The sequence below is a fragment of the Mixophyes fleayi genome, chromosome 3, assembly GCF_038048845.1.
Source record: "Mixophyes fleayi isolate aMixFle1 chromosome 3, aMixFle1.hap1, whole genome shotgun sequence".
Classification (NCBI taxonomy): Eukaryota; Metazoa; Chordata; class Amphibia; order Anura; family Limnodynastidae; genus Mixophyes; species Mixophyes fleayi.
In genome coordinates, this window is record NC_134404.1 from 331181052 (window position 1) to 331208574 (window position 27523).

Consider the following 27523-nt stretch of genomic DNA (forward strand, 5'->3'; position numbering starts at 1 on the left):
GGGACTGATGCGAGGGACTTCTCTGTACAGCGCTGCGGAATTAATGGCGCTATATAAATAAATGGTAATAATAATAATAATACCACATCGATAAAACAGAGAGAAAACATTTTAAAATGTTATGTAAGTAACACAGGTCACAAGAGACTACCCTATATTTATAATAAAATACATAATAATATAATTTTTCCTTATTGTGTCCATTTAGGCTATACATTTTATTTATTCATTAGCATTTATTTTTATAGCGTCACCATATTACACAATGCTGTACTGAGACTATTTTCTCATTCACGTCAGCCCCTGTCCCATTGGAGCTTACAATCTAAATTCCCTACGCACTCGGGTCCATTTTCGTCAGCAACCAATTAACCTACCAGTATCCTTATTTTAGACTGGGGGAAGAAACTGGAGCACCTAGAGGAAACCCCCGCAATCATGTATATTTTCTGGCTTTCCGCTTCACAGTCAGGGCCAACTCTGCAAACATGGCGCCACAAGCAAAATTAAAATGATGGAGTCCCCATAATTTACTATATATAAAATATAGATAAATAAGTAAGCAGCTGGACTTATATGGGAGGGGAGGGAGTCATTTATAAATGTGCAAAAGTGCTGTACTTGCCTATTTTTGCATGAAAGGTCCTGATGATTTGCAAAACGCGTGGATTTTGCATATGAGTACAGCGTCTATGGTAGTGGAAGTGATTGCACCTTCTGATGAGAGGAACTAGGTAGTTTAGGGCATCTTTTGAGTGTGGGCTGGATGTCCACATCATACCTGCCAACAATCCTAATTTCTGCAGGACGATCTTGATTTACCGCATCAAAAAAGGATGTGGTTTCCCTTGAAATGTGATTTTGTTTTACAGGGCAACATTATTTACATGAGATTCAAGGATTGTAACAAACAGCCTGAGCTCCACAGTGTGGTCTGGGACGAGGAGTGAGGTAGAGGATGTATGGGGGGCACTGGAAAATAGTAGCTATGAGAGGTGGACAAAAATGAGCAGGTTAATGATAACAAATATATACATTGGGAAATAAAGTAGGAAGGGGAATCTGAATGAGAAATGTAGAAAGGAAATACATGAGAACCTAGTGATGGGAGAGTATGGAGACGGCAGAGCAGGGAAATCTGCTATGGAATTTGCTGGCGCTACATAAATACATGTTGATGATGTTAATGAAAGGAATGAGAGGGAGACAAAGGTGGAAGGATATGGGGGTACAAGAAAATACTCCTCACCCAAGTGATCCAACTACAATTGCTTCATGATCAGGTACTTCAGGTTCAAACCCAGTTGTAAGTGAAACCAGTCAAACCACTGAAACTGCAAAAAAATGACAATTCTGTTCCAAATTCAGTGCCCGAGGCTGAAGTTCAATACGCAAATTTGTTTAGAGAAGGAAATGTGCCAACAGTGATACCACCGAGTTCACCGACACCGACACAAGCATCAGAAGATCCAGGTTACAATGCAGAAATTCTATTGCAAGAACTAGAATTAGGAATTAATTTCTGATGAAATTTTTTATCACGATTGACATTGGTATTATCAACAAAAGTGATGCTGCCCAAATGAAGTCATTTCATAAGATTCCGAGTTTTGAAATACCAATGAGACATTTGTAAGAATGCTCTCCCTCATCTTCTACTTAAGAAAATCCTTGCCCATGAGACTTGTTATGCTGGAATGTAGCAAAACAATCTCTCCACTGTGTGCCTTACTTCATCTTTAATCAAAGTGCAGCAAACGCTTTGGCTTTATCTGCTCTATCCGGATGGCCCTTGTCACGATCAGACTTGAAGATGCCGCTGACTGGTATTTACTCTACTAGGCAGGAAGGCGCGGAGCCTAACGTACCCCCGGTATTCACCAGGGACCCCCGCAAGGAGGTATGGGCTTGGCTGCGCGGGGCACGCAGGTCGCGGTCCTTCAAGCTAGTTAACAGTGCAGCGGGAGATAGCAGGAGTAGTCGTACGGTCCGGGTCAAAGCCAAACGATAGCGCAGTACACAAGAGTGATCCAGAGGGAAGGTCAGGTGGAAAGCCAAGGGTCAGAATCTGAGAGTAGAAGTAGCCAAATCGTAGGACAGAGAATGGTCAGGAACAAGCCGGGAGTCAAACACCAAGGGAACACTAGATATGGGAGCTGGATACAAACGCTGGAGAATGGGGAGCCCAATACTCTGGCACTGAAGGAGGGATAGGAGTGGCCTTAAATAGAAGGGCACTGGCCCTGGTAGGTCCCTGCGGCGGTCAGGTGCTCCTGACCGCCAATATAGCGGAGAAAAGCGTCCCATTGCTAGGCAACGGGCCGCAGGCACTGCGCATGGCGGGCGAAACCGGAAGTGCTCCCATGTTGCTAGGCAACGGGACAGGAGATCTGACCGAGAGACAGGCGTCCGTTCACGACACCTGGCATGGTGCGGGAGCGGCGCCTGGCAGACCTTGAGTAGAGGTTGGAAGAAATTGTATGACTGAATACCATCACACAAGAGTTCAACGCTGCACAAAGAAGATTATGTGGCATGGAAGTCAGCCTTCAGAGCAGTATTATCTGAAACTTCAATTGACAGTTTACTCTTTGACAAAATCACTACAAAAACCAATTATTGGAAACAAACTCTTGAGCGTATCCTGCATGTCTATTTCTGAGTGGGAATTAGCATTCCAGTTCTCGCAATGGTGACTGTAATAACGGAAACTTTCTAGGTACGATCTTATCAGCATTTATGTCCCGAATTTATCGAGGCATGTTAAACTTGTACATGGATCGCAGGAGAGCCAAAAACGCCTGCAAGCTCATTACCGATCAATGCCCATACAAAACAAAGTTATTGAGCTGTGTGGGTCATTCTTGCAAGAAACAATTATTAATACTTTGCTATCTTAGTTGATGCCATTTCTGATATTTCTCACAAAGAACAGACCTCTCTGGTGATTCCTTAAGTAAAGATTGTAGAATGCTCAAAATTTTGAACTGAATAACAGTTTGTCATGTTTGATATTTTCACGGAAAAAAAATGGAAAAGAAATTGCGGATTTGAAATTTTGTTAGGATTAAAGTTGTGTTTTCAAGCATGCGTTGGCCAAACCTACGACAATGGATGTGACATGGCTGAGAAATACAATTGAGTAATACTTAGGCAAAACTCACACTGTATTTTCTCCAGCTGTGGAAACCACACACTAAACTTTGTAGGTCTTGACTGTGCTGGGTGCAATTAGCCATGTTTGTTCTTATGTTAGAGACATCTGTAGAATATCATGTATCTTATTTTGTATATTGATATTGAATGTAATTCTCATTGACATTACTGTATGTATAGTAACCTGCACAGTACCACTTCTCATATTCTGTATCCATTTTTCTTTATCTAATCTTACTCTGGATACTGTATAAAATATTTAAATATTTTCCACCTACTGAGTACTTTAAAGTATTGACTTGTACGGGCCACCCTGCAGCTTTAATTAAGTACATCACTTATCATTTTTAGCTTCCTTACATGATTTTTGGGCACAGTTGTTTTGTTTTATTGCACATCGATTGGCACTAGCATTCTAATTTTTCTGCATCGATACTCTACCCCTAACGTATTTAGTAAAGATCGCACGAGGATGCATGCAAGATAACGAATTAAAGCATTCTGAAGTGGGAATCCTCTTTATATTACAAAAGAACCTTAAAGTCAATGGGCCTGATTCAATAAAGAACTTAAATTAAGAAGTTTCCTATTTCAGTCTCCTGGACAAAACCATATTACAATGCAAGGGGTGCAAATTAGTTTTCTGTTTTGCACATAAGTTAAATACTGTCTGTTTTTTCATGTAGCACACAAATACTTGATAGCTTATTTGTACACTGAAATTCAAAGTTGATATTTATGTGCTACATGAAAAAACAGTTAGTATTTAACTTATGTGCAAAACAGAAAACTAATTTGCACCCCTTGCATTGTAACATGGTTTTGTCCAGGAGACTGAAATAAGAAACTTCTTAATTTAAGTTACTGAATGAATCAGGCTCAATGTGTCCAGCAGTTACATAATTTTCTGTTGCCAGTGTATGATATGCATCTACTCTCTTGTACTTGAATGTTGGCAGCCTGTGATTGCATCTTGAACATCCAGCAAATTATACCACGACTTCTGTAAACACAATGGGAAGGCGGAGGTTTGTTTCCTGCCCGCCCATTCAGAATGCTTGTCATCTCTGGTATGAATTAGTGGTGAGAAATCATGTTATCCATGGGATAAGCGTTAATACTCCCCAACCTCCTGTTGCCCTGCTCGTTGTTTTCTATAACCATTTAAAGGCACGGGATCTCTGCAGTTGCTAAGGATGAGTCTGAGGACAATTTAAGCTTGAGATTCATGTGAAGCCCGGCTGTGGCACAGATCCATATTGCCCAGCTGTTTTGTAGACGTGATGACAGATGCCCGTTTTTTTTTCCTTTCCATTTGATCATGAAAGGTAATACGCCTTCAAACGCATTGCACTAAACCACGCCTACATGTTAGCTTGCATTATACAGTGGCAATTTTCTTAACGTCAGTAATTGCAGTGTATCCATAGCAAAGAATTCATAGCATGCAACTCTGAAACTGGAGCGAGCTCATGGTTTAAAGTGGATCCGTCTTCTTATGGTAAATATTTTGTAGGCTGAAACAATATTCAGCCTAGTTCTTTAGTTACACCAGGGAGGCATGAGGCACTAGGGAATGGATGCGTCCTTGCGTGTATTTCATGGTCCAACTTTAAGAACTTCTGTACACCAAGGACCGTTCATAGCAAGGTAAGAACTATGCAGAGATGAGGTTCTCACTGTGCCACCCATAATCCCCTGCTCTACAGTTACCCGCTGTTGTGCAGTAATTGATTGCAGAAGAAGAGCAGAGTAACGTGAGTTTCTTGCACACCTTTCTAACAATGGAGGAGGAGTAGAGACAGAAAAGAGAGGGAACAGTGAGTGACTGGTGACCAGAGCATCGGTGGTGGAACAGAGCAAATGCCACCTTTTGGTGGCATGGACAGTGGAACGCCCCGCTAAAAACAGTTATGGCAACAGTTCACACAAGAAATTATAGTAAAATAAAAATGTATTGTTCCTTATTTTAAAAGTGTCAGCTAAAGTGAGTTATTGACCCTCCCCCATTTTTGATCTCAAACATAAATTAATATTTTTATTGACCCCAGGTTGCAGTCACACTTCAGACTCAGGGAATAGGATTCCTGTTCGTCAGTCAGGATTGGCACTTGCAGAGTCGAGACGCTAAGTCCAAAGCAGAAACCAAGGCGCAGTATAAACCGATTCTATCAGCAAAAACTATAAAATCATCATACTCATATAGAATAAAAATACACCAAAAACTATTCAAAATAGACCAAGGCTGCTGTAAAAATAGGATATTGCCACTACTACTCCTTCAAAGTCATAATAATAATTCACAAAAGAATTACAGCGCTCTAAAGGGTCGATCTATAATAAAAATATATAGAGGGCGGAAATTTTAAGCCACAAAAAAAATCAAAATATAACCCATTTAATTGATTACAAATAAATCCAGCATCTCACGTATAAATTGGGGCGTCCCCTTATCTAAATTGCGCACCAACAATGAAGGTGTTTGGAGAGAAGGAGAGAATGGGGCAGTCTAGCGCTTCAAAAGCGCTAGACACACCCCCTTGTGTGGCCACACCCCCATTTTGACTTATCACACTCCCAGCATGCTGCAGCCACGCCCCCTTCCCTAAGCTGTCTAACTAAACGTTGAGTTATGTATTGCAGATCAGTGTTCCATGTGATTTTCCTCGCAGTGAATGCCTGCAAATTCACCACCTGCAAAATGCATTTACAAACAGGGAAAAATTTGGACAATGTATTGTCTCCACAAGAAGTTCTCTCACTTTGTACAAAATTAGTGTGCAACCTCCATAAACCACCGTATGATATATTAGCTACCTCATGGTTGACACTTTGACAAAGTCCCTGGTATAACTACTAAAGTGAAAACTAAGCAACTCTAATCTACACCCACAGCAGCCAATGAACTGGGTATTTTAGATGTTATTAATATTTTTTATATTTTCTCAATCAGATCTCTTGCAGTAACCATCGATGTGTTAAATTGAAAGCATAACGGACTGTTACCACAATCATAAATAAGTAAATATAATTACAATACTTATACCAGATGATGTATGAAGCAGTGCAAACCTGGTGCCAAAGAAACGCACTGAAACCAATATGATTTTTTGCTTTCATAAAAAGTTCTATTTCTGCCATATAATCGCACAAATGAAATTGTTATACATAAATCCTTAAAATTATTCATACTTTGTTCTCCTGCAACACTGTACTAAAATATCAGGATATTCAAGTGAAGAGGACAGCTTTATTGATCGTTATTTTTACAAATGCCAAAAGTACAAACATGACTACAAATCCAGCCTTACTGAATTATTTGAATTATTTCCGTCCGTCAACAAAACAATAGTATTTCTGCATATTCCTCTTATGTGGTGCCAGTCAGCTGAGAGATGAACGCTGACCAGGGATAAATTATTATTATATATTACAGCACGTCCAACTCAAAATGACTGCAATGTCTGATAATGATATTTTTGCAATAAATTAGATTATTTAAGGGCGTGGCTAAAAATGCGGTTGGAAGATGACGCTAACGCCCTGTGTGCGCTGTCATCTTCCACAAATAAGTGACATTTTCTTATTTAACATAAGGCTGAATTTGGTTTTTTTATTTTATCGCCGCTTAGTGATACTCCGCTGCCTTGGTGATACCGACCCTGACCGGTAAGGGTTAACCTACCGCTTGGCCGGGCCAGTCTCAGAGAGTCTGCGCATGCGTGAGTGGAACTCGAAGCCAAGACTTGCTGTCGAAGTCGAATAATTGGATGAAGTCGTTCTAAATGAATAAATATTGATTGTAATGGATTTCCGCGTGATTGCGATTTTTTATTAATTTGTCTTTGTTATCGACATCCTGAGATGACGGTAACAGAAGAAACATCGCGGTGATACAAGTACCTCAGCGATGCTGGTAAGCAGCCTTCCCTATGCTTGGCATGGCAAAGCTAGACCTGGTCAATCTTCCTACCAGTAATAGCACTGATGGGTGAAGCCCTATCTCGGGCGAAAAGGGGTGTTTTTGCCTGAGACATATACACATCAAGGGGTCACCGTAGGCGAGAGGGATTTTCGCCCTTTAATAAACAGACCTCCAGGTTTTGTGCAATGCTTGAGGTACGCTAGGCAACATTGCCCACCCCCCACTCAGTAGCAGCGCCCCCCCCCCCCAGTCGAAATGGCAACTTCGGTTCCACAGACTGGGAGTGTAGTTGCTGGTGAAGAAGCGGCCGGTGATCCGTGTGGGGGTTGCCATGGGGGCATTAAAATCACTGAATGAGTGACATTATGTTACTCATTCAGAGTTTTAAGCGCCGTCCAACCCTTGGCTCCCTAGCCAACCACTTCAGTTCACCTAATGGTAACACAGACCCTGTAGACCCCTAAGTATCAGAAAGTCTATAGGCTAGATTTACTAAGCTGCGGGTTTGAAAAAGTGGGGATGTTGCCAGATTCTAGCTTTCATTTGTTTAGTACATTCTACAAAATGACAGCTAGAATCTGATTGGTTGCTATAGGCAACATCCCCACTTTTTCAAACCTGCAGCTTTGTAAATCTAGCCCTATGTGTCCATGGAAAAAGACTCCCTCGTTTGATCAAACCCTTCACCTCTGACAAGCTGCGGAAACTCTTACTTACATATATGTGGACATTCTTAGTAGCACTATTATTTAAGCCAACTTGTATCTCGGGGTTAAACATGATTTAAGTAAAAGGATCATAGAAGAAGAAACATTTCCAGAACTAAGAAAGGAATATTCAGCAGTTTGGTACTGTAAGTCTGCAGAAGCTCTTAACTTCCACTGTAAAGTAACACTATCCAGGATATTGATATGCTCATCAAACACATCCACAGTCCCCGTAATTAGTTTAGCACAGAACACCCTGCAGTTGTTACTGTAACCTTCCCTTCACCTGATAGGTTAATCCCACAGTTTGCTCGCCCATATTTGAATACTTGTGGTCTATAGCCCAGCCTCATTATCACATTATTTATAGAACATAATCAGGGTGGGCTCTATAAAAAGACCTTGTTAGAACACGTGTGGCTCAGATCAGGTTTAATGTTGTTAAAAGACAAAGTATATTACAACCGCTTCGATAACTAGACACACTCATGTTTGTTGGATTAAAGTACACCTGACACCTACACATAGTAGACCGCATTTATTAAGTGCAAAATGCTTTGGTTTTGCACTGGTGCGCCTAGTTGGTCTTCCCAGCGCAATTCAGGAGATGCATCCGCCAGCTTGAGGTACGCCTTTTGTGCTACATGAAAAAACTGTCAGTATTTAACTTATATGCAAAACAGAATGCTAATTTGCACCCCTTGCATTGTAACATGGTTTTGTCCAGGAAACTGAAATAAGAAGTTTCTCAAGTTAAGATCCTTAATGAATCAGGCCCGTAGTTATCATTTATTTAGTGCATTCAACAAAATGACAGCTAGAATCTGATTAGCTGCTATAGGCAACATCTCCCCTTTTACAAACAGCAGCTTCATAAATTTACCCCATCAATACAGCTTAGGCTTGTAATACCCCATTCACGCTGCCTGCAAAACTCAGTGTGAATGGGTCGAGGGCTGACCCGGGAATTAGACCGGGGTCTTTTGGAGGGTTATACCTGGATCTAACTCCAGTCTCCAGTCTGAACGGTGAGACCTGGGTCTCACCGAAACCTATGTAAAGTTAAAAAAAAAACAACACAGCACAAGAGGAGCCAATCAGAACTCCTCTTGTGATGTTGCCAGGGAGACCCAGGCAGACCCAAGTTCAATGTGAACACGGCCTATTCAGGTACTTGTCGGGGAGTGGCTCTGCCATCGGCAATATTCCGGGTTCATACACCCGGGATATTGCCGGGGTGGCAATCTGAAAGTGATATAAGTGAGGGGATACCAGGACTGTTTTGATTACACGCTGCACATGTTTGTTACATCTTGCCCTGCACACCCGTGCACTTTGTAGGAACTATTGGTGCATGAGCACAAACCGAGGTGTCCAGCGCCAACAAAGAGGATTCTGTGCTGCAACTGTGCCATGTTATATTTCAGAAATAAAGCCCACTGGAGGTAGCCATATTGTGGGCTGAACCAATATTCAAAAGCAACCTATCAATTTTCTGGCAAGTAGTGACATCACTGGTGACGAGAACGCATGTATCAATACATTAAACTAAATAACGGACAGTCTTGCTGAGTATTTTTATATATTGTTTAATAACTGTTTATTCGGGTAAACTCAATGCTGGTGCATGCATTCTGGGCGTCCGCCCATCAGGTGCTGCCTTGACCACACCCCGGCATCATAACTAAAACAAGGAGGAGCAGCAGTCGGTAGCCTCACACTAAAGACACTGATTGAGGTACGTTGTAGGACTCACCCAGGGTCTGATTAATTAAGGAGCGTAAACGGTGATACATTGCGTATAACGCGTACAATTACTCATGCCCACAATAGGACCATACGCCAGAGAACGCAGAAACATCCAATTCATCTTCAAACGCAAAGGTCCCCGACTACAGAAACATGGAGGGAAAGGGGCGCATACACGCAGTCAATGTACAGTAAGGGCGTGCCAAGCTTGAGCGCACACCGCATTGCCCAATTCAAGCTCTGGTCATCTCTAAAGTACATGTTTTTCTGTCGTATTACTTGCACCAGGTACAGGTCGGGTGTAAGTGCAGATTACTAGTGATGACGGCTGTATTTGCATGCTAGAACATGTGTTTGCAATCAGCAACAACTGTAAAAATTTATTTTATATACAGTAGGCTTTAAGAACATCCTAATAAAAGTATTTTATGGAAAAAACAAAATAAAAAAAAATAAAAAAATATTTTCTAATGTTTTGCCATTAATGGTTATATTAATAACAGATGACACAGTTTTCTGTGTGTTCTTTTGTGACTTGAAATTCCACATATGTATTGGAACGTATCCTGCAGTGTATTGTCTGTTAGAGCACAGTGGACCTAGACCCGTATTCATTAACAGTATCTTCCAATTCGCTCCTTGTTGAATACGGACGTGTGTATACCCGATGTTTGTGCATTTTTTTAAAAACGCACGCATAACGTTCATTTTGCATGAATCAGGCCCCCAGTGTTTTAGAGCCCTGGTTAAACTTTACACAGTCTAAATGGTTCCTTCCTGCATGGTATGTATATGCTGTCTGTATCTATACAATATTGATGCTGTTTTCATATTCTTGTATTAATACAAAAAAATGCAAAACAACGAGAATGAACTCTAAGCCATTTAGTGTTACACTTTTGCTGTAAAGCTGATATTCCTGTAGTCACATCCTTCCGACATTTTTCAAATGACACTTTCACAAGCAGTCACTTTGCGCTCGTCAAGTTGACATTGACATGTATTTGTGATATGTATTTTCTCCAGAGATTTCCAGCATGTATAGCGAGGAGCTGTATACGGTCTTCACACTGAGATAGAAATCCCAGCTGCTCCTGTCCAATGTTTAGTAAGCTCCATGCAAATCACATTACTGCTCAATATACTTTTAAATGTCAAACATTCTGCTTACAAACCCTGGCAGGAGTTTAATACAACAAAACTTTTCTTCATAAAAAAATACAAATAATAAAAAAAAGACTTTCAATATTTTTATTCTCAATGAAGGACATTAGTGATTTAAAAATGTGCAATGCAATTCTCATAGTCAATAATAAAAATAATATTATTATTAATAATAATAATAATAATAATAATAATAATAATAATATATGAGCAAATCATAATGCAATGCAATGTTTTTATTTCGAAGCAGAATTCTGTAGCTCCCATATAAGTTGTCTATGGTAAAGTGATGATTGTTACTTGTGTGTGTTTGTATGTGTGTTTCTGTGTTTATGTTCTTAGATTGTACGCTCCTCTGAGCAGGGCCATCTCTTCTCCTGTTTCCACCACTTTTAACTCTGCTCTCCAGCTACTTAGCCCTCCTCCTCAAGGGTCCTCCACCCCACATCCACTCTCGCTCCCTCCTCCCCCCTGGGGGTCTCCCTGTCTTCAGCGCCCTCCTTCTTGGGCCCCGTCATTTGCGGATCCTCCCTCCCCCTTCCCCGCCCTCTTTAGCTGTGCATTGAGCTTACTGAGTTACTGTGCTTACTGTTTACTGTATTGTGCTGTCTCCCATTGTATTGTAATTTGTTTGTCCCTGTACGGCGCTGCGGATGCCTTGTGGCGCCTTATAAATAAAAATTATTAATAATAATAATAATAATAATAATAATAATAATAATAATAATAGATGACAATTTTAAAGGGGAGGGGCCTCTACACCTGCTCGGCTTGTTTTAAGCAGGCTGAAGGAATTAGTAGAGTGTAACGTGGCGATGGACTGACAGAAGGAGCGGTGACCCCGGAGGATGCTGGGAATGCAGAGCGGAACCTAAGTAACCGCTTGTGTTTTATCTCATCAACCTACGAACTAAGACTAAATTATCCTTTTAAAAAAAGTAAAGAAAGAAACATAATATCATGGAGTTACTATAACCAACAAAATATCAAGTAATCTTTACTGTGGTATATATATTTTCTGATATTTAAATCTGTTAATATTACATCCTAAGATAGCGTTACTTTTCTGTACTGTTTGTAGCGTCCTATTAATAAAAGATATTAATAATAATAATTGTCCGCTAGTTCAAATCAAATGTGAATACGTGGCTGTGGCTGGATCACGTAGAAATAATTTATTGTAGAAATGTATTTCAAGTAGTGATGCAGGCGCCAATTTATATCATTGCAAATGTACTTATCTTTTTATATTGGTATGTGTTTTGTATGGATATGTATTGATTTCTGAGACAGTATGTCATGTTTTGGTTTTGTAACTTTTCGAGAGGAAATCCTAAGTAGGCATATGTGTGGAGGGAGTCTGTTTTTGAAACTGTCTGGAGACAGGTAATCTCATGTTAATTAGACCTTTTCACCGCTGAATAACCGACATGTCTGTTGAGCCTGAAAGCACATGAGGGGCTAAACAGACTTGTTGGTAGACCTCCTATGTTTGTAAGACTCAGGATGCAAATGATCACAGATTAATGTGAATTATGCAAGTTAAATTGCATTAAAAGCAAGATTAGAGAAAATGTTATATCCTGATTGTAAACATTCAATATAAAACTTCAGACGTTGTGCCGCTAGCAGTAATGCAAAAAGGTGTTAAACCCCTCCAGGCTGATTTATGTGCAGGCTGCATGAAGCACCTGGATTGGTTAGAAGAGCAGGAGGCTGGATTACCTCCTGCCAAGGTATGTATGTAAATTTGTATAAAAAGCGCATTGTTTGACCATGTATCATCATTTTACCATCTGTAGCTTCTGAAGATCACTAGTACCACAAACTAGTGTAACTGTCATTATTAGGACACTTGAGCTAATAAACATCACTGCTTTGATGCCTACTTACCTGCAGCAATTCTTGTGACCTACAGATTAGACCACTTAAAGCCATTATCCGGCTGTTGTGAGGTTGGGACCCAGAATTCCAGTACCAACGCTCTGCCGCTACTGTGCAGCTCTGGTCAGTGTAATAGGCCAGGGGGAACCATCCACAGCAAGCCCGATCTAAAGGAAGAGGTCAGGAGTATCAGCCCAGGTGTACCAGCAAGGGGCTACACTAACAGCGACAGCTACCCAGAAGAAACAGGTTCTAGGAGCCATTGAAGGAGCCTAGTGGTGGTAGAAGCACGCCCCTCCTACTGCAGTTAGAGGGGCGCAATTTGGGAGAAAGAAAAGGGACGGTGGCAAAGCAAGCCCAGCTGGTCCCTAACAGCATGGACAGGGTGGCATAGGCGGTCCATCCTGTCACAGTGGTCTTTGCACCCTCTGTAGGAGGGGGCTCTTCTACTTGAAGAGCCCCAGCATGATAAATTGCAGGTACTGCATTATGTATCGCAGCGATTTGCATTGATACATAATGAGTGTTACCACTGCACAATAACAAATAGACCCCATAATCATCTTTATTACAATATTACAATAAGCTTCACTAAAATGACTAGTGCTATTGAAAAGTACAATATATATATTTTTTTTATCTTTGCATACGAATAATGTGTGATCATTTTAATATTTACGCTGTTTGTGGTGCATGACTTCAGCTAACATAACCCTTACCTTTATAGGGTTAATAACTTATGCACCATTTGTAAAAATGCTATTAGTTTTTCAAACCAAAAATATGATACATAAAATTTACAAACAAGAATTAGTTATTTGGTTTTCTCTGTGCTGAAAACAGTTCCATATGAATTATTTTATGGAACTGCAGATTGTATATAATCAAAGCTGGACAAAGACCAGACGCCAAGGATCTTACAAATTACGGCAGGTACCGAGTTTTGTGGGGCGTTCTATAGATCTAAATGAATGAACAGGTTTATTGGTTCCTAAAAAGGTCTAAGGGTAAATTTATCAAGCTGCGGGTTTGAAAAAGTGGAGATGTTGCCTACAGCAACCAATCAGGTTTTAGAGGTCATTGATTTAGTACATTCTACAAAAGCTAGAATCTGATTGGTTACCATAGGCAACATCTCCACTTTTTCAAAACCGCATTTTGATAAATTTACCCCCCAGAGTTCAATCAGTGGGTGTTCTGCATATCTCTGCGTTCACAGAACAATACAATAGACATTTTATAGGTTGTATGAATATTGGCTCAACCCAATAAATGGATACTTCCACCGTATGTAGGTTCACTTTTAAACAGTTCATCGCCCAATAAGTACAAGACAAAAAAGAAACATGTTAGACGTATGGTATATATTATTCTGTAGCAGTGATGAGCAAGTGTCAGCCCCCCGAGCATTCACCTGCAGCCCCTGGTCTGTGCCCCAGGTCTGACTTAGGGGTAAATGTATCAAGCTGAGAGTTTTCAGCGGGTTTGAAAAGTGGAAAGTTTTCTATAGCAACCAATCAGACTCTAGTTATCATTTATTTAGTACATTCTACAAAATGATAGCTAGAATCTGATTGGTTGCTATAGGCAACATCTTCACTTTCAAACCCGCCGGAAACTCTCAGCTTGATTCCTTTACCACCTAGATTCTGCTTTATGTCATGAAGTCGAAAATACGACTGAACTTGACGGGAGCAGCAGAGGTGATGCAGCATATCTAATCACGGGAGAAGGAAGCGTACCCTATAGTCTACCGCCATCATATGTCCCAGTGGTCCCAAATTGGGCAGGACAGTCCCGATTTGAGGGCAATGTCCCACCATCCCATGCGGGACAGCTTTTTTTTTTACCGAACTGTGATAAAGTTGGGGATGATTTTGTCCACTGCTGTTCTGCAGCAGAGAATGGGTGCCATACGCACTAAAGGGTTTTTGAGAGGAGAATGGGGCAGCCTAAATCTTCAAGAGCGCCCACGACTCGCTGCTGGTGAGAGAAACACTGGGAGGTACGCTCCTTCTTCCGCAAAATAAAACTAAACATAAACTTAAAATTAGTTATTAGATTAGTAATGGGTGGTCACTGGTAATCCCAATTAGTCGGGACATGTGGGGTGCGAGAACAGGAGTCTTGGAGTATATGTGGGATGTGAGGGTATGTGGGCATTTTAGATACTAGTGGGAGAATTTTGTACCAAGTGGAAGGTCTGAATGGCAAGTGGGGCATTTGTGCCAAGTGGGAGTTTTTAGTGGCAGATGGGGGCTGCACATTACACAAGTGTAAAGCGCGGTCCTGTCGAGAGATAGAGGACTGCACTTGCGACCCTGAAGTGTCCATCGCTGTCCTAAAATATACACAGAGAAAGGGCCCCATTTATCTGCAGCACTAAAGGGGGTTACACAATGTAAAACATTTGTTTTAAATTCAAATCATATTATAAATGTAACCTAAACATAAATAAAACATGCCAACAAACAAAATGTAGCAAACATATGCTAAAATATATTTCTCATATTATAAAAAAATATCCATTACGTTAGGGCAGACAGAGAGGAATACATTGGGTCTCCCAACTAATGAGAAATGTTTGAGATGCGTCGCTATACGACATCATACACACACTGAGCATCCGTCTCAGGCAAAAATACAACCCAACTGCCAAGTATCATTTACCACAACCGTAGCATTGCGGGTTTAAGCTGCGTCGCTGATCTATAATTAATTGCTTCTTTGATCCATAATGCTTCCTAATTAGATCCCCAATAAAATTCCCAATTAATTTCCATGATTTCAGAGGTGATTATAGAATGTAATTATAAAGCAGAATGAGCTGAGTTATGGTTTTACTTATGGTTCGTATGAGCTGTTAATTATGGTTCATTTTTACCGGATTTCAAACCCCTCCCTTTAATAACGTCGTAGGAAATCATCGCTGAAGAGTGGAGAGTGTTAATAGTTTTTCTCTGTTTCATCAGGGGTGAATTGCCTCTAATTTCTTGGGGCAGATGTTGAACTAGAGCAACTTAGGGGTAAATAACATAATACAAGATGTATATGGCCTGTCATTACTGTTCATTATGAGAATGGGAGACCTAACACTCTCATCTTCACAACTTGGCAGTCTCAAATGTGTGGACTATCAACATAAGACTTCATAACATGTAAAGGGCAAAAAACAAAACAAATATAGAGGGAGTGTAACCCATTGGCCACTTCCCAATATTGCGATTGGTCAGTAATCTCGCCAGCAGTGGGGAGCACACGGCAGAAGAAGCCATCTCAGGATTGGATGATAGTGTCATATGATCAGATCACATCCTCCCCTGCGACATCCTGATTGGCCAGATACACCCCTTCACTGCTGAACTCCACCAGTTGGAATAAATATTGCAATGCAGGCAAGGGTCTCCATTCCCTTCAAGCTTAATCTAGAGCCTATCGCCCAACTTCTTTATTGCAATCCATTACCAGACCACCTACCCATCATTAAGTTGGCATCTCTCCTCTTTTGAATGCTCATGATGTCTCCATATAGAGTGAAAACCCAGATTTATGTTATTCAACGGAGCAGGAACAATTGATGTCAAATTTATGAGGGCAAAGTCTAAGAACACCCCAAATTTAAAGCAAAATAATGAAATTAGGAAATTTGCAATTGATCACTGTGGTTTATTGTGTTCAATTATAAATTCCAGTATGAAAAATGTCTACAAATTGAGGAAAAAAACGCCTCCTCTTTACAGTTACATAATATGTTAAATTTGATGGAAAAATATTTGTATTCATTTCAATCTGAGCAACACGTTCAGTGCTAGATATTGTGGGCCTGATTCATGATCGGATACAAGTCCCGTTTCGTGCCTTTTCTTGCATGCTCAGAGACGCCAATGGACGGAATTCATGTCTGAACGCAAATGACACTTAATGACTGCCTAAGATTTGGAGCGCGGAACAGGGGTGGGAAGGGATGGACGGATCTGGCAATGTACAGGAAGGGCGTGCCGATGTAGATGCAGCCCATTCAAGTCCTGGGTTGCTCTAAAGTATGTTTTTTTTTTAGCCATGTCATTTGCACCAACTATAGGGCAGGTGTAAGTGCTGACTGATAGTGATGAGACTGTCACGGCATTGTCTTTGTATTATAAAATACACATATGCGTGCCTCTAGGTAGCAAAGAAAATGTGTACGAAAGGAAGATTGACTATATACATGCATTGTATGTACATTACGCATTAAAAGCATCTTGAGTTGCATTTAATGTAAAAAAATAAAAAAAATATATATTTTTTTTAAAATCATTATTAAAATATATATTATATTAATTATTATACTGCTAAGAGTTGCCCATTTATTTTAGAATTATTTTTTTTTGCTGTGTTCTGATGTAACCTGTTAGTGAAAAGACGCTTCAGCGCATACTGCAGTCTGTTCTGTTTGTCTATATATGGTAAATACTGTTTAGGCAGAGGGTACTTACACCCAGATTCAATCACAAAGGTATCTTGATATCCACTCAAGTTGCGTTCAGGTCGCATCTGAACAAGAATCAGGCAATATGTACAGTTTTTTGGAACCTTTGAATAACTAACACATGAATTACTGTGCTGAACACTTGCAGTAATAAACGGGGGGAAAAAAAACAATTGTACGGTACTATGAAAAAGCAGTAAAATCAGGAAACAGGCCCACTGAAATGCATTAGTGAATTAGGGAGCGTGAAGAAAAGCTTAGAATCCAGGAAAATGTAAAATCAGGGACTGGAGAATGGGGTTGACTGTATCTCAATACCTGTGTGTTCTATTGTTACCTCCCATTCCCACCAGCAAGATTCCGGTTCTACACCTCTACTCTGGAATTCTATTGTTCTGTCAGAACCTGTCCCTAACATTCAAAGGGACAGATTCAATTGACCACGTTACGAGAGTAACACGGTCTGCGCATTATTACCGTTAATACAGTAATTTTAACTCGGATTTCTGCTCGCAGCTCCGAGTCGCAAGCAAAAATCAGCATTGAAATTAACGGACTAATGGTAATAATGTGCACTATCATTGTAATAACGGTAATAGTCCGTGGGCCTTGTTACTCTCTAGAGTAACGCGGTCAATTGAATTTGCCCCAATGACTACACGTAGTCCCTGAAAACACAACTCTTCGGGGAAGCTTATCACAGTCCCTGTCACGTAACGCCTCCAATGCTCTTCTCTGTACTATTTCCCATGTCTTGTCTGTCCTACTGTTACAATCTTCTCCCCTTAATTTTGTGTTTAAAAAAAAACTCTGGAGCTCATGATCAAATCCATGCCACAACTGCCCGCAAACTGTTTCTCAAACCCACTCATCGAATCCGTACAAACACAGAATTCCTCTAAATTTAGATAGATTATCAAAAATCAAGGTAAATCAAGCAAGACAAATAATATTTGACCGTGGGTCGAGCCTGTTGAACCAAATTCAAGCCAATTTGCATGTGGGAGAGACGGTTCACGTAGGAAAGTCTCTCGAACAGGTTTAAGCTTACATTGATGCATTTTAACTGTTTTTACTTGAATGTGGACGTCCAAATTCAAAACTTTGGCCACTATTGTGTTTGCGGCCCAAATTAAAAAAACAAAGTTTAAATACTTTTCTATTATTTAGATACGAATGTGAATTTAATCGAAGGGGTGTCAAAGATGTCCAAGAGAGCACCATGTTCTTATGCCTGGGCTGTTTGGGGTTTGTGAATCTGCAATGTGGGAAGCTATGAGTATAACTTGTGTCTCAGACATCTGCCATGATGCTTATACAGATAACAACTAGTTTACTATATACATCTAAAGCAACGACTGACAATATAACTACAATCCCGCCCTCCCACAAACTAACTGTAGGCACATAAATACAAATCTGTAAAAATATAAAATATAATCAGGGATTAGACACTTGTATCTATTTCAGCACGTCCTGGAGCCTGAGCAGGATTATTAATAGTTACAGTAATCATGGTTGCTGTAAGAATCATGCCTGTCATCCAGTGTCCTAACGCTGGGGACATTTCCAGTTATCTGTCATGCAGATACTGATGATGTAATTGTGCTACATTCATTAGCAGTGATGGCACGATACAAAACGCACTTTCATCTTCTCTGGCCAAGCTGACATTTTATACCATGACAGTCTACTTTACAGCTTTTAAATACTTCTTACTTTCCTGATACTGTACAGGTTAACTCCCTGCCCCTTGCATTGTTTTGTTATTTCGGCTGCCTTAAACCACAGGCCAACAATGCGATGAATGAAAAATGAGCCCACTTAAAGCAGAAATACCACTGACTTGGTCAGTTTTCACTGACCAGGGGCTTTTCTTTAGCTGAGCCCTGGAAACTGCATAAGGAAACACCGTTTTTTCAGAGCTCCTCTATTTCAGGTACTATAATACCCGGGATGTGAGCAGGAGGGCCAACCTCTTCACCTCAACTTCACCTCGGCTGAAACTCTGTGAGATGAATGATGGAGTAACGGTAAAAACGGCTGCATGGTCTCCAGTGCCCTGGGTAAGTATTTTTCACCCTACCTGGCAGTAAAGTTTAAGTCCAACCAACTTCTGTGCAACTGTAATTACAAATACACAAGTACAAAAGTTTCCACATGCCAGCCTGCATCATTGTCCAAGTCACTAAAAAGTTTGTGTGTATTGTGTTCGATATCAGGTAAGTCCAGGTAAAGAAAAATCATGAAGACCAAACATGCACCACAGGGCACCAGCTTGGGTTAAAACGACTCTGAGGACATTTCTGAGGATTGGATTACTTTTCCAGTGTTGTCTAGACAGCTCTAATTCTGTTCAGGTTCCCAGGTTAGGAAAGTCTGTGGGCCAGAGTTAGAGTTAAGTTCCTACGGCTGTATTGTGAGTCGCACGTATCTTAAGTCTAGTTTTTTAAATAACTGTCTGATCCAACAATGTGGCTGTCATCCTGGTCAACATTATCAGCTCGGAAACTTGCACCAGGCCAATGGGATGCCCAAAGATACACCTCCTAAAACACGTCATAAAGAATACATGTACTGTAAGTCAAAATGTGATGCATCTTTAAGGTGTGTGACTGACACGAGCCTCCATGGCCTTACTGTACCGAACTTGCACATAAACGCCCCCAACTAGTATCCCCAGGCACCAGTGGATGCAAACATAAGATATTTGAAATTCAATCTACGGGCACAAGCTGTGCACATGCGCACTGCGGCAAAACTTACAGAAGTCGCAGATTAATAAGAGCAAATGGGCTTTCATCCAACTATAGATCAGGCTGTTTGTAATAACGGTTTCTTTAATATCAAACTGTTTATAAGTTTGAGGTCAAAATAAGACACGGCTATTTGTATAGTGGGGAAAGCATACCAGATGGCATGAATATTTTCAGTGCATATAAATCATACGCCCCTACTAGACACGTTTTCAGGTTTTATTTTTAGCAGTTTTTTTACACTGTACACAAAATATAGGGAAAGACCAATTCCGTGGGAATTCTACTAGTGTAAACAGAACGGTAACCACAGGTTGGAGTCATGATGGAAGGATTGAGTCAACCAAACAAATCTTTGATGTGTTAAAGATGTGGTTTAATGTTGGAATGAAAGGTATATTCTAAGTACAGTATCCAGGGAAGGCTGTCCTCATTGGATGCACACACTGGGCCTGAGTCATTAAGGCAAAAAAGGAGCAAATGTTCTCTGGGACAAACCATGTTACAATACAAGGGGTGCAAATTAGTTTATTATTTTGCACATAAGTTAAATACTGGCTGTTTTTCCATCTAGCACACAAATACTTGCTAGCTTGTTATAACACCGAAATTTAAAGCTGATCCAGGACATGTCCTACCCCAACTATAAATCTATCCCCACATTTTAAATTTACCTCCCCCTCCAATGCAACATGGTTTTGCCCAGGTGCAAATGTTACTCCTTTTTTATGCTTTGCTCTCCTTGATGACTCAGGCCCACTGACAGTAAGTCCATACATAGTCACCACGCCATAACTATTAAGGGGACACCTCATTTGAAAGAGGGGACTCCTGAATTCCTAGGTGACAGGAAAGAAGACATATGGAACTTTTAGTGCTCTCTCTCCAATCCCTTGGCAATTTATTATTTCTCTATAAGCAGTGGGAGAGGAGACGGGGCATAATGATACCATCAAAGTTATGTTCTTGCATCTCTATAAATATGTCTTTGTTTCATTGTTTCGCTGTATAGAATATATAAATATATATTATGTAAATGACAATAAGGGTAATCTTTGCTAGATGACAATCAAATGCTGGCCGACCGAGTGTATCACAAAGGGTTCCTATATATACTGGTCAGCCAATGACACCCACACCTGGTAATGTCCAATACAAAAGTTTGACAGAATTTTTATTAATTCTATTATTGAGCTGAACAATAGTGGGGGCTCACGCACTCAGCAATGTCAGGCCAAACTGGATAGTGAGTGGCCAGCATTATTAATTCCTTATAGGGTTATCCTGAGTTAATTTTCTCTGATGCATGTGAGGGAATGGTGTCTACCAAGGCAGAACAGCCTACCGAGTTCCCCTGTATGTGGGTAAAATACTTACACCCAGGCAGATATCCAACTTAACCAATGGTAGAGTTTGTTAATGGAACATCAACAACAGGCACAAAACCAACATATGTACAGGAGTAACAATTACAGGTATGCACAATGGACACGAGAGTAGAACATACAATACAATACCGGTCTTATTATGGCCACCTTAGGTATCCGACTATAGGCTTACACTCTCGTGGGAGTATGAAGCCCCAGTGACTGCCAGCAGGGCAGCGGTCCGGCTTCACTGTCACCTCGCTTTTGGCGAGCACACAGATTCACAAGGAAGAGGAACAAGGGTCCTCACAGTCCTTCTCCTGATCTCTGTCTTCCGTCAGCTGGCAGGAACCATACCTCCTACACCAGCCTGATCTTTCCTCCATCAACCTCCCTGACTGTCCACTGCACTATCTTATACCCACAAAATATCCTCAGGCTGTAGGGGTGTGTGGACTGTCTGCTGTGTCTTAGGATATTAAGGCTTAGGACTACAATACACGTTTCCTAATTAGGTGCTTAACTGAGACACAGAAAGCCACCATGTTTGGCTTGTGAATACAATACTAAACATTATCTCGTTTGCCTACAGATATAGCCAAAAGCACAATATTACAGTTTCTCATTTTTAGCCCGTAAAGTGTGGTTAACTAGCTATGTAAATAGCAGGGCTTTACACAATCTATATAAATGATTACAGCATAATGTAATGGTAACTGTTCACTCCATTGTGTTTTAAACATAACATTTGCCTGGCTAGATTTTAACAGAGGAGGGGAGCCTACCCCTAGCTAGATCTCCTGTTGTTTAGGTAAACAAAGATAATTTCTGTTAAACAATAGTCTGGTCTACATGATAATATAATTATTGATGTATGTGTCTACAGATCTAGAATACACATAGACTTACTCCTTTGGCATAAGTGAACAATAGGAAACCCTCAGACTAACATGAATACCTCACCTACAGTGTAATAGATAACATAAAACAGTATTTATTATATATTATTAATATCATATATTACCAATCTTAAAACTAATACTCAAACACAGCATGGGGGTGAGCACAGACATGTTATGGGAATGAAAACACACACGGAATACACAGTCATAATGTGCGCTAGGGCAGACACTCTCGTACATGTTTAATGGTATCGTGACAATACAGTTTAGCAATAAAATGTAAAACTAACAGGAGTGTGAAAAGGAAATCCACTGTGAACCTGCTAATTATAAGAGCATCACCAAAGCAATACAATCAAACTTTTAATAAACGCCAAGTAATTTTTCTACCGCTACAGAAATTGGGATATGTTGCATCCTTTCTACATTGTTGTCAGAGTCTGAGCTAAGTTGTCTGGTCCTGCCCCTTTTAAGTCATTATAATATTCAGTCCCGGGTCTTCCTGATCAATCACTAATGGACAACATAAATTGTGAGATTGAAATTCTGTGTAGTTTATTTTTAGTTTGTTTATGAAAATTGAAAACTTTTTAATGAATGAGTCTTTAAGTGCATTTTAATCCCCTGGGCAGGATTTAATACTAAACAGAAATCAGAATGATTGAAGTCTACTGTCACTAGAAACACTGACAGTCAGAGACTTTTTGGAGAATTCGAATTCCAAAGTCAACTTCCGTTGATGTTGAATGAGACAATCAGAGTCCATAAATTAGGCCTGAAAAATGAGGTGTGCAATTATATAATGCAGTGTCCATCACAATCCACTTGCCCTTCCCCTGTATCAACATTGATGTTGCCACTGAAGTGCTGTACAATGAGGTAAGCATTTGGGTGTATTCCTTTCTAAGCCAACCTGTATGCTGCCCATTAAACTGTTTTGACATAAGAAGTAACTTAATTCTAAAGTATAATATTCATAATACTGGCAGCTATGGAACTGCACTGTAAAGTAGATTTTCCTTTGCGGCTTTTGTCCACCTTGGATATCTGTGTAACCAGTATAGACGACATTCATTGAACTGTAATTACATGCCAACTGTCCCAATTTTTTGCAAGATACCCAATTTATATCTGCAGGGTGTATTACTATAAATGGGTATGGCAAGGGTAGAACGTGCAGGTTCTACCTTTGCGGGTATAGTCCCGCAAATGGCGGGACCATGCTATTTAAATGGCGGGTATGGACTAATTTGTGTGGGGAGGTATGTTTGGGAACGTCAACTCCCATGGTAATAATCGTGTTGTCAGGCGCCGTACCCGTGTCTGCTCTCCTACACAGAGACGGGTTCCTCTTTCCGCTCTGTCGCGTCTGGTTGCTCGGCAACCAGACGCACTTCTTCCTCTGGCCGGCCACCTGGGTCCACGCAGGGGGTCCCTGGAGAAGACCTGGGGCATGTTAGACTCCACACCTCTTTGCTGAGCAGTGCTAAAATCAGTAAGCAACAACTCCAGTTTCCCAAGTACGTTACAGTATACTCTGGCCATGTCCATAGATGGAGAGCCATCCGCCCACATCCTTCTCCTTCATCTCGCTTGCTGATTTGAGCAGCAGAAGGCAGATCAGGCACGGCTACTGCAATGTGTACATGGTGTCGTCTCACGCTTGGATTCTCTACAGGGTGCCCTAGCGCCCTCCCAAGCAACAGTGACTACTACGGCCATTTCCTCTTATTCGGTCTCCTCCCCCTCTACCGCTTCTACTTCCTCTGGACTGAGGATTCCACCACCCGAGAAGTACAATAGAGATCAAAAGAAATGCCATGGCTTCTTGAATCAGTGCACCATCCACTTTAAATGCAAGTCTGCTGTCTTTTCCTCTGAGCGAACCAGGGTAGCATTCATTATTTCTTTGCTCAGCAGACAGGCTCTCGCCTGGGCTTCTCCCCTATGGGAACGTAATGACCCTCTCTTGGAATACTCATCATCCTTGGGACTGACCCATTGATCTAGTTCCTGGTAAATCTATTCCCAGAGGAAGGACTTATCCCATGTCACCATTGTCGCCGGTAGTTAGGCTCGCCCTATTCAGACTGGTGCCAGTATTGGGCCCCCCTGCTCCAGCGCTTAGTTACCTTTCTGCATTCTATTGATTCCTGTGTTTTGACACGGCTTGTTCCTGACCTGTCTGTGCTTACTCCCTCTGGCTTATCCTGACTCTTGTGTTTTGACCTGGCCTGTTGACTACGTTTTCGGATTTCCCTTCGGTAGCGCTGCTGCCTGTGTGGTTTGACCCGGATTGCCTGACTCCTCTTCTATCTCGCTTCACTGATTGCTCTCTCTGAGGACCACGATCTGCATGCCTCCCACAGCGAAACCCAAACTCCCTTGCGGGGATCCCTGGCGAAGACCTGGGGCACGTTAGACTCCGCACCTCTTTGCTGAGTAGTGCTAAAGTCACCAGTGGGCCCGACTGCCTTATGGCCACACCCCCTTTTGGAAGTAGGCAGAGCTCACCTGGAGTCCTGTTGTTCTCACCAGGGGGCCTGCAGTCCTCTCTGGTGTCCCCGCTGCAGCGATCATGTGACCCGCCCCTCCCCCCTGTCAGCTGATGTTCCCGCCGCCGCTGAGCTGAGCAGAGAGGCTGCAGCAATCAACATATGGGTAAGTAGATTTTAACCACCTGTTTATATTTTTTGTGCTATCACTAATTATATATATATATATATATATATATATATATATATATATATATATATATATATATATACACCCAAATATATAATGTGTATATATGTGTGTGTGTGTGTGTGTGTGTGTGTGTGTGTGTGTGTGTGTGTGTGTGTGAATTGGGGGCACTATTTCGGGCATAATGTGAATTGGGGACACTGTTGCGGGCATAATGTGAATTGGGGACACTATTGTGTGCCATAACATTGTTTGGGGGCACTACTGTGTGGCATAGGGGAGCTTCCTATATATACTAAACTATAGGGGGGCTGACTATACTAAACTATAGTGAGGGGGGCTGCCTATGCTAAACTATAGTGAGGGGGGGCAACCTATGTTAAACTATAGGGAGGGGGGCTGAACAGAGAACACTATAGGGAGGGGGTGATGGGACCTTTAATTTAATGCTGAGGTGGTTTGGGTCTATAACTGAATGTGGGGCTGAGTGTGGGGAGGAGGGCTATCTATTAAATGTGAACATTAATTATTTAATGCTGGGATTGGTCATGGGAAATGGATGTATTAAACATAAATGCTATTCATTTATTGTTGGGGCTGTTTGGAGGGAGGGTAATTGGTTTATTTATTAAATAGGAATATTATTAATTTTATGTTGAGGTTGGTTGGAGGGAAATAGATCTATTTATCAAATGTGAGTACTATTACTTTAATGTTGAGGCTGGAGAGAGGCCTAATTATTAAATGTTGGTGTTGTTGATTTAATGGCAGGGATGGTTGGAGTTTTCTAAATGTACCTATTATTTTTTCCAAATAGGGCCCCCAACATTACAGGATCCAGACAAGCCGCAATTAAAGAAACCAGCAGCCACAGGTGGTAAAAGTGATAAGAACAGGTAGGACAGTCTGTCAATTGTTCTGAGTCTAGTGCAGGCTTGGCTAAAATGTGGCAGCAATAAGCCGCTATATATTGACAAAGCGTGCCGGGGCTTGTAGTTTCACAACACCTGGAGTCCCACAGTTAGCCAAGCCTGGTCTAGTGGGACAATCCCGATTTTTGGTGACTGTTCTGCCCAATCTAAAGGGCAGGTCAAGACTGTGTCCTGTATACACACTGCATACTTTATATACTACACTATGGTGCTAGCTGTCCTTCGTGGGCTGACCACTCCCCCTCCAGTGTCTGGTCTTGCCTCTTTGATGGCTGGCCACCCCACCTCTGGTGGGCCCCTAGCGTTGCAGTCCCCCGGTGGGACCTTCATGCACCAGTCCAACTCTGACTCGAGGACAGTGTTTCTCAGGACCCCTCACAGTGCAGGTTTTCCAGGTGACGAGGGAAATAATTATACCACCTGTAGATCTGTTATATGTGTCAGCCAGTAATGACTACACCTGTGCTAAAAGCAAGGAGATATTGAAAAAAACACTGCTCTAGGATATAGCATCTATGCGAGTTATAACTGACATATGCAATGTAAACACTTCACGCTAACTACTCGTCTATCCAGGGCAGCGATCTACTGATTTTTCATCCTTACTTTCTGTAGTTATTATTTTTTATATGCATAGTTTCCTACTGGAATAAATTACGTAAAATGTCAATAAGTCAATGTTTTTTTGTTACAACGTAACCAAACTACAAGAATTAAACATGTGTTTGTTGCGTAATAAAAATCTTGCCATTCATCTGCATGTTGCAAAGTACAGATGGCAATGCGGGAAATACCAGTGCGCCTTTAAATTCAGGACACAATCAGATAGCATGTCACATGACCTTTACCGTAAATTCTATTAAAATAATTTCATGTTTGGTTGCCTCTGCTATCCCTGGATCATTTGTATGGTTTACAACAATCCATTGCGCTCGTCGTTTAGATGCGGTGCAAATCCACCGTTACCGATTACCACAATGACTAGTTAGAAGGAATGCAGCTTGTTTTGTGTGTTTAAGAGGGTGGAAAAAAATCTTCCAAAAGCACAGTACAACGATCAATCACCTAAAATTCAGGGCAATTAATTATTTTGTATAAAAAGTCTAAAACAATATTAAAGACTAAATAAATAATCATTGGTTTGTTACTGGTCCAGTCATGACAGACGTGGACAGGTAGAAGTTATAGCAGGATGCCGTTTGTCCTACAAAACATTGTCCTTCTGCTTCTTAAAGCTTTCAAGGGTAATAAAGCCTTCCCCCTTTTAAGCCTTTCCTTTTGTATTGTGCATTTATTTAGTTGCATGTGTATGGAATACAAATAGTCCTTAAAATCAGCCTGCAATCTCAGCAGAGTAATACGAGTGGACAAGTACAAGACACAAAAACGCATAAAAAATCAACACTGTCCGGTGCAATTCAATTAAAGGCAAATGCAAAACAAACAATTAAAAAATTTTAAAACTTTAACCAAGAAACAGCTGAGAGAGACCTAAGAGGACAACGCAGTCTTTGCCATTTATAGATTTGTTTTGTTAGCCAAGCAACTTATTTATTCTACAAATTAGTAACCACAGACAACCATTACCACCGAAAAGATTAGAAAACTTTGACATTTAGTATTTGATGATGACAGTAATTGTCCTTCGAGCCCTAGAGAAAAGCCAAATTTAAGCAGAAAACATTAACATGAAATATATTAAGGGCTTGTGTGCTATATTGTCACTGCATAAGTATCAAGTATCAAGCATTGATTTTCTCTTAAATAACAAATAGAAAAGGGTGACAAAATGAATGCAATATAACATTTTAAAAAACTCTGCTGACCC

At 40.9% G+C, this 27523-nt stretch overlaps 1 protein-coding gene across 4 annotated transcripts in view; it reads right to left on the reverse strand.

Annotated features, from left to right (window-relative positions):
- ESRRG (estrogen related receptor gamma) overlaps positions 1-27523 on the reverse strand; it is a 633225-nt gene that overhangs the window by 569461 nt on the left and 36241 nt on the right. The window lies entirely within an intron of this gene.